Source organism: Myotis davidii, unplaced genomic scaffold (assembly GCF_000327345.1).
Source record: "Myotis davidii unplaced genomic scaffold, ASM32734v1 scaffold562, whole genome shotgun sequence".
NCBI lineage: Eukaryota > Metazoa > Chordata > Mammalia > Chiroptera > Vespertilionidae > Myotis > Myotis davidii.
Genome location: NW_006293953.1, coordinates 1,210,708 through 1,224,463, shown reverse-complemented (window position 1 = coordinate 1,224,463; position 13,756 = coordinate 1,210,708). Strand labels below are relative to the sequence as shown.

General features: G+C 38.0%; 1 pseudogene; it reads left to right on the top strand.

Moving 5' to 3' along the window:
- The first annotated feature begins 12,490 nt into the window (after window positions 1-12,490).
- LOC102761613 lies at window positions 12,491-13,468 on the top strand (annotated as a pseudogene).
- Window positions 13,469-13,756: the final 288 nt, after the last annotated feature.

The window sequence follows — 13,756 nt, the reverse complement described above, 5'->3', positions numbered from 1 at the left end:
TAAATTTTTATGGGTTCAATTCCACATCAGGGCACACCCCTAGGCTGCAGATTCAATCCCTGGTTGGGGTGCATATAGGAGCCAACTGATCTATGTTTCTTCTCCCCTCCCCTCTCCTCTCCTCTCCTCTCCTCTCCTCTCCCCTCCTCTCCCCCTTCTGGAACTCCCATATGCACACATTAATTTGCTTAATGATGTCCCATAAGTTTCTTAGGCTTTCTTCACTCTTCATTCTTTTTGCTTCTGTGACTGAATAATTTTATGTGGCCTTCAAGTTGGCTGATTCCTCTTCTCCTTGATCAAGAATGCTGTTGAACCAATATGGAGAATTTTTGGGTGTAGTTATTATATTCTTCAGATACAGAATTATTTAATTTTTTTAGTTTTTATCTCTTTGTTTATATCTTAATCTTGTTCATGTATCATTTCTGGACTTTGTTGTTAATCTGTGTTATCTCCTAACACACTGAGTTGCTTTAAGAGAATTTTTTTGAATTATGTGTCAGACAATTCATATATCTATGTTTCTTCAGGGTTGGATTTTGGAGATTTATTTATTTTCATTGTGCAATGTTTCCCTTATTCTTCATGTTTCTTGAAAATTTGTCTTAGTGTCTGGACATTTAAAGAAACAGTCATTCTTCCCAGTTTTTAAAGACTGGCTTTGACATGGTAAAATATTCACCAAGTAGCCTGACTGGAAATTCTGAGAGCCTCTCAAACATGTTTTTATGAATTTGCCTTCCCTGAAAATATGTACGGAGATGCACAATTTAAAAGATCAACTGGTTGATACAGTTTGGCCTGACAATGATGAAGTGAAATTGCTCTTCATATTTATTTCAATGTAGCTAGTCTTGGTGTGTCTTTTTCTGGGGTACTGCATCTTACTAATCAGATTATGAACTTCTCATAAAGGTATTTTGGTTTGTATATGGTTGTTAAACAGTATTTCTGTGGGAGTAAAAATAATTGGAATTTCCTGTTTTATCATCTTGCTAATGGCATTGCTCCTAGCCTATTTTTTATAATTAGATTCTAGTTTTGTTCCAAGATTGAATTCAAGCACTTTCTCTACTGTGAATGATCCCTTGACTCCCCAAGGCATTTTTACTCATTGCTTCCTTTGTTTTTCCATCCTAGCTTGTTGTTAATATAACCTATTACCACCCTATATTTAATTGTTTCTGTGTGAGTCTGCCCCCCTGCCTAACAGTTTGAAATATTTACTCTTCAATTCTCACAATAGCTAGCCTGGCACAGAGAAAAAAATTGTTGATGAATAAACTCTCCTTCCCAACTGAGTTTACTATTTTGCCAGTTTTTTTTAAAGTATAAAAGGTTATCCATTGTGGACACCTGTGGTGATCCAGGCTGAAATTGTCATATGACCAAGATAATAGATCTTTCACACAATCCTCTGCATACTCCCCACCAAAAAAAAAAAATCTAAATGCATTAGAACACAGTCTTTCTCAGGATGTCATAAGATGGACTTACACTATATTAGTGTATGAGTAGAGAATCAGCATTTAGTTGATGTGTGTGGAGTCAAACACATTAACTAAGTGTGTGTGGAGTCACACACATCAACTAAGTGATAGAAACACTTCTTCATGTCTTAACAGAGCAGGGAAGAATAAATGGGCTTAGTAGAACAAATCATGTAAAAAGTAAAGGTCTGGAAGATTCTTCCAGATTTAGCTACAAGCCTTACTATTAGAAAAATGATTGGCAGTTATAGTGCAAGGTTGTATTTGACCAACCTCTGAATCAAATTGCCTCTGTACTCTTGGAATAAAAGAGCCATGGTAATGGAAAATAATGTGTTACCAGCCTGAAACAGAGATGTACCATCCAAATGAAATATATTTATATGTCAATGTTACATAGGCATACAGATAACCTCTGAGATGCAAAAATATTGTTACTTTTACTGATGGCAAGTTAGGTCCTCTTTGATTACTGACTCAACCAAAATTTAACCCGGTATAGCAACAAATGGGGTCATTAAGAAAAAATCCTTATGGGAGAAAAAGAACACAGAAGGATCCTAGATCACTATTCAGAAAATTAAACCATGGCATTGGCATTACTCTGCCTGGACTGATTACCTAGACATAAGAGACCCTATAATCCAATCATCCAGTGCCCAAGGCCTCTAAACCAAATATATATATTTTTTAAAAATATATTTTTTTATTGATTTTTTTTTACAGAAAGGAAGGGAGAGGGATAGAGAGTTAGAAACATAGATGAGAGAGAAACACCAATCAGTTGCTTCCTGAACAACCCCTGCTGTGGATTGAGCCCACAAGCAAGGTACATGCCCTTGACCAGAATAGAACCCGGGGCACTTCAGTCCACTGGCTGATGCTTTATCCATTGAGCCCAACTGGTTAAGTCTAAACCAGAAATATTCTGATCAATAACCTATTCTGAATTAGAATTTAGAAAATAATAATATATTTGGGGCTCTATCAAACTTTGTTTTATGTCTCAAGCATTTTTCTTTTGATACGAAAGTCTGTGTTTCCATCATTGTAACAGAATTCAGTGACCATGCATAATTCAAAAGGTGGGTCAGCTGGTTGCCTTTCAAAAAGCAATAGCACCTCCAAGGCTTCAAAAATGTTTGCTTTATAAACTACCCTCAGCCTGTCACTTACAATTTCCATTTTCATTATAAATAAGCAGCAAAATGTGCAGACTGTCTGTGTTGCAGTAAAACACAGCTGTTTCCATTTGCTCTCCCATCAGTTTCATTTTCACATCATTCTACAATGGAATTGAATTGAATCATTGCATCTCTAGTACAATGAGTGTTCTGCAGCTTAGTAGCAGGAACCCTTAATCCTTAATTTCACTTTCTTTTGTGTTTCCCAATAGTCTAGAAATGGAACTTCAGTTTCCAACTGTGCTATTTTTAATGTAGAATATGTGGTCTCGGACACAAATAAACACCTGACCCAACCTCACAGCCACACAAAATTAAAGAACCTTTGCTAAACTCTTAAGTATCAACATGTAGTAAGATCCTTTCAATTCCAGTTAATTGTAGAAAACAGTATGCTTTCATGACTAGGAAAAAAGGTGGTTTGTATGTATATTATACAAGTTAGGAAAGATAAACATTAGATGTTAATTGTATATCACAATAAAATATGACTTGGTTATTATTACTTAATAATGACTGTCACGTGCATAATGCACACATTTAAAATATTGACAACTAATTTTCAACTATCCTGACTTAGGCAATTATTACTAACATTATAAATTATGAAAGTGAAGATTAGAAATATTAATATCAGTTCAAAGTTATATATGCAGTGGCTGGAACAATGAACATGCTTTTTTGAATGAATGAGTAAATAGAGATATCAGTTAATAAGTTTTAGAGCTAGAATTTAAATTCATATACAGTGAACCTTTCCAAAGACTACAATTTTTTATCCATGTTTATGTCACCAGTTTTTGAGTAATTTTCTGCTCCATACAAAGTTGGTTAAGTTATGTGAATCTTTGTCCAAGTCCTGTGTTATTTCTTTGCCTGGTATCCGTATTCTCAAAGACAGTATGAAATGCTTCCACATTCTCAGGTAAACCCCCTCCAAAGCTAGGGGCCTTGTCGCTTATTATTTATGGATGCCATTGATTCATCCTTGCCAGGAGGACACAGGGTCATAGGCACTCAGGGATCGGCAAATAGTTGCAGAGTAAGGTTGTGTGACACAAGTCTTACTCTCAAGGAAATTGAGGACTGGGTGAGTTTTCTAGGTACAGTAGCAGTAGCCTAGTTTACATACTGGACAGATGGCTAGTTAGGACTTTGATTTTACCACCTCTTGGGATTATTAAATATTGCTGCTGATGAGAATGTTTTAGCATTCTTACTCAGCTCTACTGAGGTAAAGATGCTTTGCTATATTGGGCAATCTTCTTGCTTAGAAACCATTGTTTTTGGTTCCCTTCACTGTCTTTGAAACTGTAACCTCTGGCTCCTCACCCCCATTATTCCTTATATTAAAGATTTATTGCATTCTTTTAATTTTGGCATAGTGACACTTAAAGGCATATCAGCAAAAGACAAATTGAGTATTAATGGCAGCATACAAGAAATAATAAGCAAAAAACGTAGAACCCAATTTTGAGATTAGAGATTGAAAATGTTTCCTAAAGTGGCCATAACTAAAATAGATCTCTGTCTATAGTCATTCTCAGAGAAAAATCACAATACCTTCCTTCCTACCAATGAATGGCCAATGGTCCCTACTAATATATTAAATGAAAAAAAATATTTTTTCTAAAAGTTTAGCATTCTTAACTTACCAAGCTGGTTAACAACTACTGTTTTACAGGATTTTTTAAAAAATGATTTTTACAGGATTATTATCTAGAGCAGATTTAGGTACAGAATAAAATTGAATGGAAAGTATAGAGAGCTTACATATATCCCCTGTTGCTGCCCCACATACACAAACTCCCCCACTGTCAGTATCCTGCATCAGAATGGTATCTTCATTACAATCCATGAATTGTACTGACTTACCATTATCATTCAAAGTTCATAGTTTGCGTAAGGTTCACTCTTGGTGTTGTATATTCTATGAGTTTTTATTTTTTAATAATGAATATTGGCTGGGCTATTCTATGAGTTTTGACTAAAGTATAATAACATATATCTACCATTACAGCCATACAGAATAGTTTCACTGCCTTAAAAATCCTTCATGCTCTGTTCATTCCTCCTTTCCCCTTAACCCATGGCAACTCCTGACCATTTTCTGTCTGCATAATTGTGTCTTTTCTAGAATGCCATGTTATTGGAATTATACAGTATATAGCCTTTTCTGATTGACTTTTCTCACTTAGTAATATGCATTAAATGTACCTGATATATTTTCATGCCTTTATAGCTCAATAGCTCATTGCTTTTTAGCACTGAATAATATTCCATCAGCTTAATAGACTACAGTTTATTTATCCATTCATGTACTGAAGGATATCTTGGTAGATTGTGAGTTTGGGCAATTATAAATAAAATTGCTGTATACATTTGTGTAGGTTTTTGTGTGGACATATTTGTTCAGCTCATTTGGGTAAATACCAAGGAGTGTGATTGCTGAATTGCTTGGTAAGAGTATGTTCCATTTTGTAGTAAATTGCCAACCTATCTTTCAAAATAGCTGTGCCATTTTTGTATTCCAACCAGCAATGAATCAGAGTTCTTGTTGCTTCACATCCTCATCTGTATTTGGTATTCTCAGTGTTTTGTATTTGGCCATTCTGCTAGGTGTGTAGTGACATTTAACTGTTGTTTTAATTTTCAGTTTCTTTTTTTTAATATATTTTATTGATTTTTTACAGAGAGGGAGGGAGGGAGAGAGAGAGAGAGTCAGAAACATCGATGAGAGAGAAACATCGATCAGCTGCCTCCTGCACACCTCCCACTGGGGATGTGCCCGCAACCCAGGTACATGCCCTTGACCGTAATCGAACCTGGGACCCTTCAGTCCGCAGGCCGATGCTCTACCCACTGAGCGAAACTGGTTTCGGCAACTTTCAGTTTCTTATTGATATGTGGAACATCTTTTCATATGCTTACTTTTCATCAGTATATCTTTGGTGAGATGTCTATTGAAATGTTTGACTTATTTTTTTAAATTGTTTGACTTATTTTTAAATCTTATTGTTGAGTTCTTTGTATATTTTAGATAGCAATTGTTTATTAGATATTTTTTCTCTTTTCATTTTCTTGACAGTGTGTTTTGCAGAGCAAACATTAATTTTAATGAAGTTCAGTTATTCAATTATATATTTCAAGGATTGTGCCTTTGATGTGGTATTTAAAAACCCATTGCCAAAACCAACGTCATCTATATTTTCTTTTTTTGTTATCTTCTAGGAGTTTTATAGTTTTGAAGTTTACACTTAGGTCTACAACACATGTTGAATTAATTTTTTGAAAGGTCTGTGTCTAGATTTATTGGTATTTATTTATTTATTGGTATCTATTGGCATGTGGATGTCCAGTTGTTACAGTACCATTTGTTGAAAAGACTATCTTTTCTCCATTTGAAAGGGTGGGCAAAAGTAGATCTACAGGTGTATGAGAAATAGAGTTTATTCTTGTATTGTTTATTAATTATTCTATTATTTTCCATACAAGCAACTGTAATCCTGCTTTTGCCCCACCCTGTATTACTCTTACTTCACTGCTAAAGATCAAGTGACTATATTATGTGTGTTTGTATCTGGGCCCTTTAGTCTGTCCTATTACTTTTTTATCCAGGGATGTTATGCTTATCTCATGCAATGTTAATAGAAAATATATAAGATAGCCACTATTACATTCATTTTGTAGATGAAAAAATTGGGGCTTTTAGGGGATAATTACTTTGTGCAGTATTTACCTAAACTTTGTTTAAATCCATTTCATGTAGTTCCATAGTTTCTGTTCATTCCACTAAACCAAATACAAAACTTATATAAAAAAGTGTTTGGGAATAATATACACAAAAAGAGGATGACTAGAATGAGTTTAGTGTTACTTAATACAAGTACAGTTGTTCTTCCTTTATTATTCTCTTGTGCTCTTTTCTTTTAAATCTTTATCAGGGTCTGGATTAGTGGAAAAGAAGGTTTAAAAATTTTAATGCATGCCCCGAGTATTTAAATCATTAAAGTGGCCACAACTAAAATTTCTCCATATTTAGGGCAAAAATTTTGTGAATAACTTTTCACATTAGCACATTTCCCACCTCTTTTCTTATGGGTAAGCTGAACTAAAGAAGAGACTAATGTTCTTAAGAAATTTCAAAAAGTATAAGACCAATTATTCTCTTTTATAAAGCTCTTTAAAAGCCAAAGCATCAAGGGAGAAAGATACGTTAGTTAAAAGGAACCCAGTTTGAAAAAAGAAAAAAGTATTGCTTGTGCTTTTACTTCTGATCTATTGTAAGGTATTCAGTGTACAAACAGTCATTGGGGATACTGTTTGACAGATGAATCTGTCTTTAAGAAAAATATAATCATGTTTTTAAAAATATCCTAAGAGAAATCAGAAAACTCTTTGTAAGTAATGGGAATTTATCTGAAATAAGATCTGGTAGAGTCCCATTAATATTTTTTGAGATAAAGTTCTTTATTTCCTTATCCTAAATTGCACAGCAATAGAGGTTCAAAGGACCTGCTATTTATTTTCAAATAGTATTTACCCTAATGTGATCGGAGTAACCTGAACAGAAAAATTATGTCTATGGCTTTAAAAGAATGTCACATATTAAGATGGCTTTATTACTCACACTCTGTCTTATGTGAATTGAGACTATAATGATTACAGATAAGTTAAAAATTTAATAATTATTTAATTGGGCATTTAAAAAAATTGCCTCTTTAGATATGTCTTATGTGCTACTTGCAAGTCTATTTGAACATATTCAGAAACATTCTAAGTGAATCAAATACAAAGTAGATTAAAATAAAAGTGATTGTTGACTGCTGGACTTGAGTATTAATTAATCTTTTTTTAAAAAATATATTTTATTGATTTTTTACAGAGAGGAAGGGAGAGAGAGAGTTAGAAACATCGATGAGAGAGAAACTTCGATCAGCTGCCTCCTGCACACCTCCTACTGGGGATGTGCCCGCAACCAAGGTACATGCCCTTGACTGGAATCGAACCTGGGACCTTTCAGTCTGCAGGCCGACGCTCTATCCACTGATCCAAACCGGTTACGGCTAATTAATCTTAATTGAAGTCATTTTCTTCACATTTTATCCTCTTTAAGTGTGATTATGGTTTGAAAAGTAATTGTAAAATGCTGTACAAAATTTTGAAGTAATTTTTTCAAGTGTCTCCTACATTATATTTACTCCCCTATGAGGTGTATGGACACATTTTCCTCATTGCCTATGCTGAAAGTTCCATTTAGAATTTAAAGCTATTTTAATGTCCCTCTTAAGATTTATGCCTTTTCTTTCTCTTGTTATGAGAAAGATAATGCTCTAATGAATTTTCTTTGTCAAAATTTGGAGTAGTTTCCTTTAATAAAATCATTCTTCTTATTAAAATAATGATTTATTATTATTTATTATGTATTGGGTGATTGCTTTGTTTTCTGTATTTTACTAAACCCCTTTACATGGATTATTTCCTTCGTTGTTTGCATCTACAATTTCTTAAACCATCATTCCAAGAACATATTTATGTGAGTGGCTATATAAAGAGGCAATAATGGCCAAATATTCTGTGGGAATCCACTTAATCAAATGTATACTAGATTTTTTTCAAATGAATTTCTTTGAAAAAGTTTTAAAATAAGACAAAAAAGTATTAAAATAGGAAGATAAAATTAAAATTTTAATCATGTGAAAAAGAACATATAGAAAATTTACAGGCAAATAATGAAGTAGCATATAACCCTGAGAATGTAAATCTATCTTGGGCTACCCAGGGCAGATGAAGAAAAATGGCTGGGTTGTGAAAATACTTTTATGTTTTGTGATGGTTAATTTTGTGTCCACTTAACTGGGCTTAGTAAAATATTACTTCTGGGTATGTATATGAGGATGATTTTGTAAGAGATTAGCATTTGAATTGGTAGACTGAATCAAACAGGGGAGGAAGGGCATTATTTACTAGTACTTTCTGCTTGAACTGGGCATCTTCTCCTGCTCTGGGACATTGGTGCTCCTGGTTCTTCGGTCTTCTTCATCTTGGACCTGGACTTACATTATTGAGCTCTCATGGTCCTCAGCCCTTTGGACTCAGAATGAATTGTACCACTGGCTTTCCTGGTTCTCCAGCTTCCAGACAGGGGATCATGGAACTTCAGGACCTCCATAATGAATAGTCTGAGAAGAATCTGAAGGTACAAAGTTAGTTACATGAAGAAATGACTCAAATGCTCATGGTCCTCATTCTGCTTCTCTCCCCAAGTATGCATCTATAATTTCATGGGAAATTCCCTCTGATCACTTAACAGAGGAAGAGGAGGCCCAGTGTACAGATGGTTCTGTAGGATATGCAGGCACCACCTAAAAGTGGACAGGGACGGTACTACAGGCCTTCTCTGGGGCATCCCTGAAGGACAGTGATGAAGGGACTTCCCCTCGTAGACAGAACACCTGGTTGTTCACTTTTCTTGAAAGGTGAAAAGGCAAGATATGCAATTACATGCTGATTCAGACTGTAGCCAATTGTTAGGCTGATGGTCAGGGACTTGGATGGAACAAGATTGGAAAATTAATGATAAATAAATTTGGGGAAGAGATATGTAAGTGGATAGAGCTCACTGAATGGATAAAAAATATGGAAATATTTGTGTCCCATGCCAGTGCTCACCATAGGGTAAGCTCAGTAGAGGTCCTCTAGAGAATGAAAAGCATCCCAGAAGACACAAGTCATATTAGGGAAGGTATCGTGTGTGATCAAGGCTTCATTACTCCTCTTATTCTACTTTTGGGCTAAATATAGATCATTTATTGAGAGTAAACTAAAAACTAGTAGTTGAAGTGATGAGTGTGAAAGCAAGATATATGTTAAGAGATTATATATATATATTGATATAGATATATCTTTGGCTATAATTCTCTGGAGAAACATAATGCAAGTGTGCAGTGGGGTGTAAAGGATGATGAAATAACACTCCATATCTGAAATAAAAATAAAAAGACAAAGCTGACTTTATAGTTCACTATAATAATGGAAGGCTACGCTGGTCTGGCACAGTCTCTTTGAGCATAGGAGATTATTGATTTTATATAAGTATCCAGGGAAGCATGGTGTTTAGGAATTTGCTAACTTTACTTCTAAAGTTACAGCTAAGTAGGCATAATCTATACAGTTGTGGTTACTAGAATGAAACTGTTGTTGACTAGCTGGCATTCAAAGGAGTATTGTTAGAGCTAGTTCATTGCTGATTTGCTAGCTTTCAGAAGTGAAGGGCTGAAACCAATTGGTTGGTGGTGACTCTCAAAATGTATTTCTGCACTAATCAAAAGGTGATTTGAAATGAAAATTATTAAAACTTCTTGAAAATAAATTTATATTCAAATTCAAATATATAAATCCCTTTTATTTCTATACAAAACAATTATCAAGTTCTATATTGCACTATTATCATTCCAGTATTTTAAATAATTTGTATTTAGTACTTGAAATGTGGCATTGGTCATGGTCTTTCACTTTTTGGATGTAATACAGTTTTTAAGAGTCTAAAAAAGCAGCCTAAATTAGTCTTCTTGACTCTGCTTTTTCAAGAATTTGGTTCTTACAGATCATAAGAATAAGAATTTAGAACTTTAAATCCTTCCACATTCTGCTAGTCAGTGAATATGTACTATAGTATATAATAATATCTAAGTCATTCCTCCACACTGCACTCGATCCAATTCTATTTGATTTCGGAAACGGATTTTGAACATGGGCCTGTTTGACTAATCAGACGATCATTTTCCTATTCTTTTCTATTTAAATGCTGAGTGGCAGAGCTGTATTTAGGAGGGCAATGATTTCATTATACAGGCAGAGGGAACTGCCATTCCAGCAAAATAACAAGAGCCAAGTTGGCTAACGGAAAATGTTTCCTATCACACTGAAGGAGCCACAAGAGAAATACCGACAAAATGTCACCTCAAACACAATGACTACAGGATTACAGAAATCTAATTAGCCATTTCATTAACTGAGTCCTGTGAACATGGCAAACAATGGGGACTGAGAACCATCTATTCATCGGAAATACATGGAACTGTCAAGGAGCTTGTTCAGTAATGTGTCCCCTGTATTTTTTCAGGTGGGGCTGGGGCAGGGGGTTGAGTGACTTATTAAAAGGGTGCATTTCATCATGTTTTTAAGAACTGAAGGCACTTTCAGGGAGCTAACTCCACTACTATGGATTGACAATAATACTTTAGAAATTTCATTTCTAATCCCCCACCAGCTAATTAGGTACATTTATAGACATGATGTACCAAAGGTGATATCTGACAAACATCATCAAAAAGATCTTATCTGGCACTATTGCATTTTCATATAGCATTTACAATGTGTATAAATAAGATTAAATTTCTTTGCTGGCAGATGCCTCTTTTTGTTAGCATTTATACCTATAGGTTTTAGTGTCTGAGACATTTTTAATCTAATAAATGAGTGGATGAAACAATTTTTAAAAGAAAAAAAGTATTTCGACTCCAAAATAATAAAGGAACACGAATCCAGGAGACATGGAAAGCATTCGATGGCATTGTTGCCCTTTCTGATTTACTGAAATAAATCACTTCGTCTTAGTAAAATGTTAAGAGTGACCACTGAATTTTGATGAGGGTGTCATTGCAGATAAAAAACACTGAAGTGGTCAGTAGTCACGTTTCTACACACTGTACCTTTTCACTCTGGTGCCGATCGGTGTATTGATTAGTAAGGCACACTGCGATCAAGCCAATGGCCACGGCCTGGCATCCTGGGCGACTGCCGCTTTGTGACCTGGCCTCCCCCGCCTAGGTCACCAGTTTGCGCTGGGTCCATGGTGAGGGCATAAGACTTCATGCCGCTGCCTTCAAGGTGTGGCTCTCAACAACATGACAGGCGCGTTGTATTGCTGATACAGAGTGAAGCATAGGAAAAAGTGAAGGAACGTTCCTTCTTAAAAAAAAAAACAAAACACTTAATAATCTGATTGTAGGTAAAAATCAAGGCGAAGAGAATAAGAGAATGAAGGACAGCACGAAAGCCCCGCATTCTAATCAGTGAAGCAGCACTTCCATCTCTGAACGATCACTTTCCAAAGGAAGGGGCCTAACCCAACCCCATACATTCAAAACAACGACACCCGAAAGGTTCACCTGCCGAATTAACTCCGGGAGAACCCGTATGCGCAGCCCTGACGCTACTCTGGCAGGCTGGTTCCGCCCTCCTCCTCCCTGCAGCCCCTCAGGGGTCAGCGCCTGAGGCCACTTCCCAGAGTGCTCTGTGCCCGGAAGCTGCGGCTCCGGGAAGGCACCATTTTGTGTTGGTGGAGCCAGAATAACAAGATGGCAGCGGCGTGGGCAGAATGACAAGATGGCGTCACCGGGTGAGCAACAACATGGCAGAGCCGCAGAGTGACAGCGAAGGCGGGGCCTCGGGGTGGAAGGCCACGGCGGTGGGGGCAGCGCAAACACCGTCCTAACTCAACGCCCCCTTTTCCAGCCCGCGACGTCACGAAAGCCCAGAATCCAAGCGGCCCAGCCTGGGAACCTCGCGAGCCCCTTGGAAACGGCGGCCCGGAAAGGAGCAGCCCGACGGGCGGAGGTGATTAGGGTCCCCTTGGGGGACTCTGGGCCCTGTGACACCGAGAGAACCACCGCTTCCGTTTCACCGTTTCCGTTTCCGGTGCCGTCCTCTGCGGAGTTGCTGGGGCGCCGTAGCCCGGAGAGGCCTCTGACTTCCTCTCCGAGGTGAGGTGCGGGCTTGGCCCAGCCCCGCTGGAGACCGTGTCCCAGGATGGAGAGCTGCAGCAGCTCTCAGGCCGAATTCACCGTCCGGGGGAAATACAAGCTGGTGCGCAAGATCGGCTCTGGCTCCTTCGGGGACATCTACCTGGCGATCAACATCACCAACGGCGAGGAGGTGGCGGTGAAGCTCGAGTCGCAGAAGGCCCGGCACCCGCAGCTGCTGTACGAGAGCAAGCTCTACAAGATCCTGCAGGGCGGGGTGGGCATCCCGCACATCCGCTGGTACGGGCAGGAGAAAGACCACAATGTGCTGGTCATGGACCTCCTGGGGCCCAGCCTGGAGGACCTCTTCAACTTCTGCTCCAGGAGCTTCACCATGAAGACTATACTGATGCTGGCGGACCAGATGATCAGCAGGGTGGAATATGTGCATACGAAGAATTTCATACACCGAGACATCAAACCGGACAACTTCCTCATGGGCATCGGGCGCCACTGTAATAAGTTGTTCCTGATTGATTTCGGTTTGGCCAAAAAGTACAGGGACAACAGGACAAGGCAACACATTCCGTACAGAGAAGATAAAAACCTCACGGGCACGGCCCGGTATGCGAGCATCAATGCCCACCTTGGGGTGGAACAGAGTCGCCGGGACGACATGGAGTCGTTAGGCTATGTTTTGATGTATTTTAACAGAACCAGCCTGCCGTGGCAAGGACTGAAGGCTGCCACCAAGGTACAGAAATACGAGAAGATCAGCGAAAAGAAGATGTCCATTCCCGTTGAAGTCTTATGTAAGGGGTTTCCTTCGGAATTTGCCATGTACCTAAACTACTGCCGTGGGCTGCGCTTTGAAGAAGCCCCGAATTACATGTATCTGGGACAGCTCTTCCGCATTCTTTTCAGGACCCTGAACCACCAGTATGACTACACATTTGACTGGACAACGCTGAAGCAGAAAGCAGCCCAGTCGGCGGCCTCTTCCAGCGGGCAGGGTCAGCAGGCCACAACCCCCACAGGTTGCTAAGCGAGAGTCAAGGAACAGAGGAAGCAGTGCCGGTGATTGGAGCAGCCTTGGTTTCTCCCCAAATCTACTTTTTCGTTCATATGTACACTAGCTGGTGGTTGTGGACAACCATTTCTTTGGTGTAAAGAACTTAATTTCAGTATAAACTGGCTCTGGGAAGCATTGTTGTAATTGTAAATATTAACTGAGATAGTGAAACATGGTGTCCAGTTTTCTATTCCATTTTTTTTCAAGTGGAAAAGTGAACTAAATGGTGGACACACACAAATAGGTAGAGAAATTGTGCAT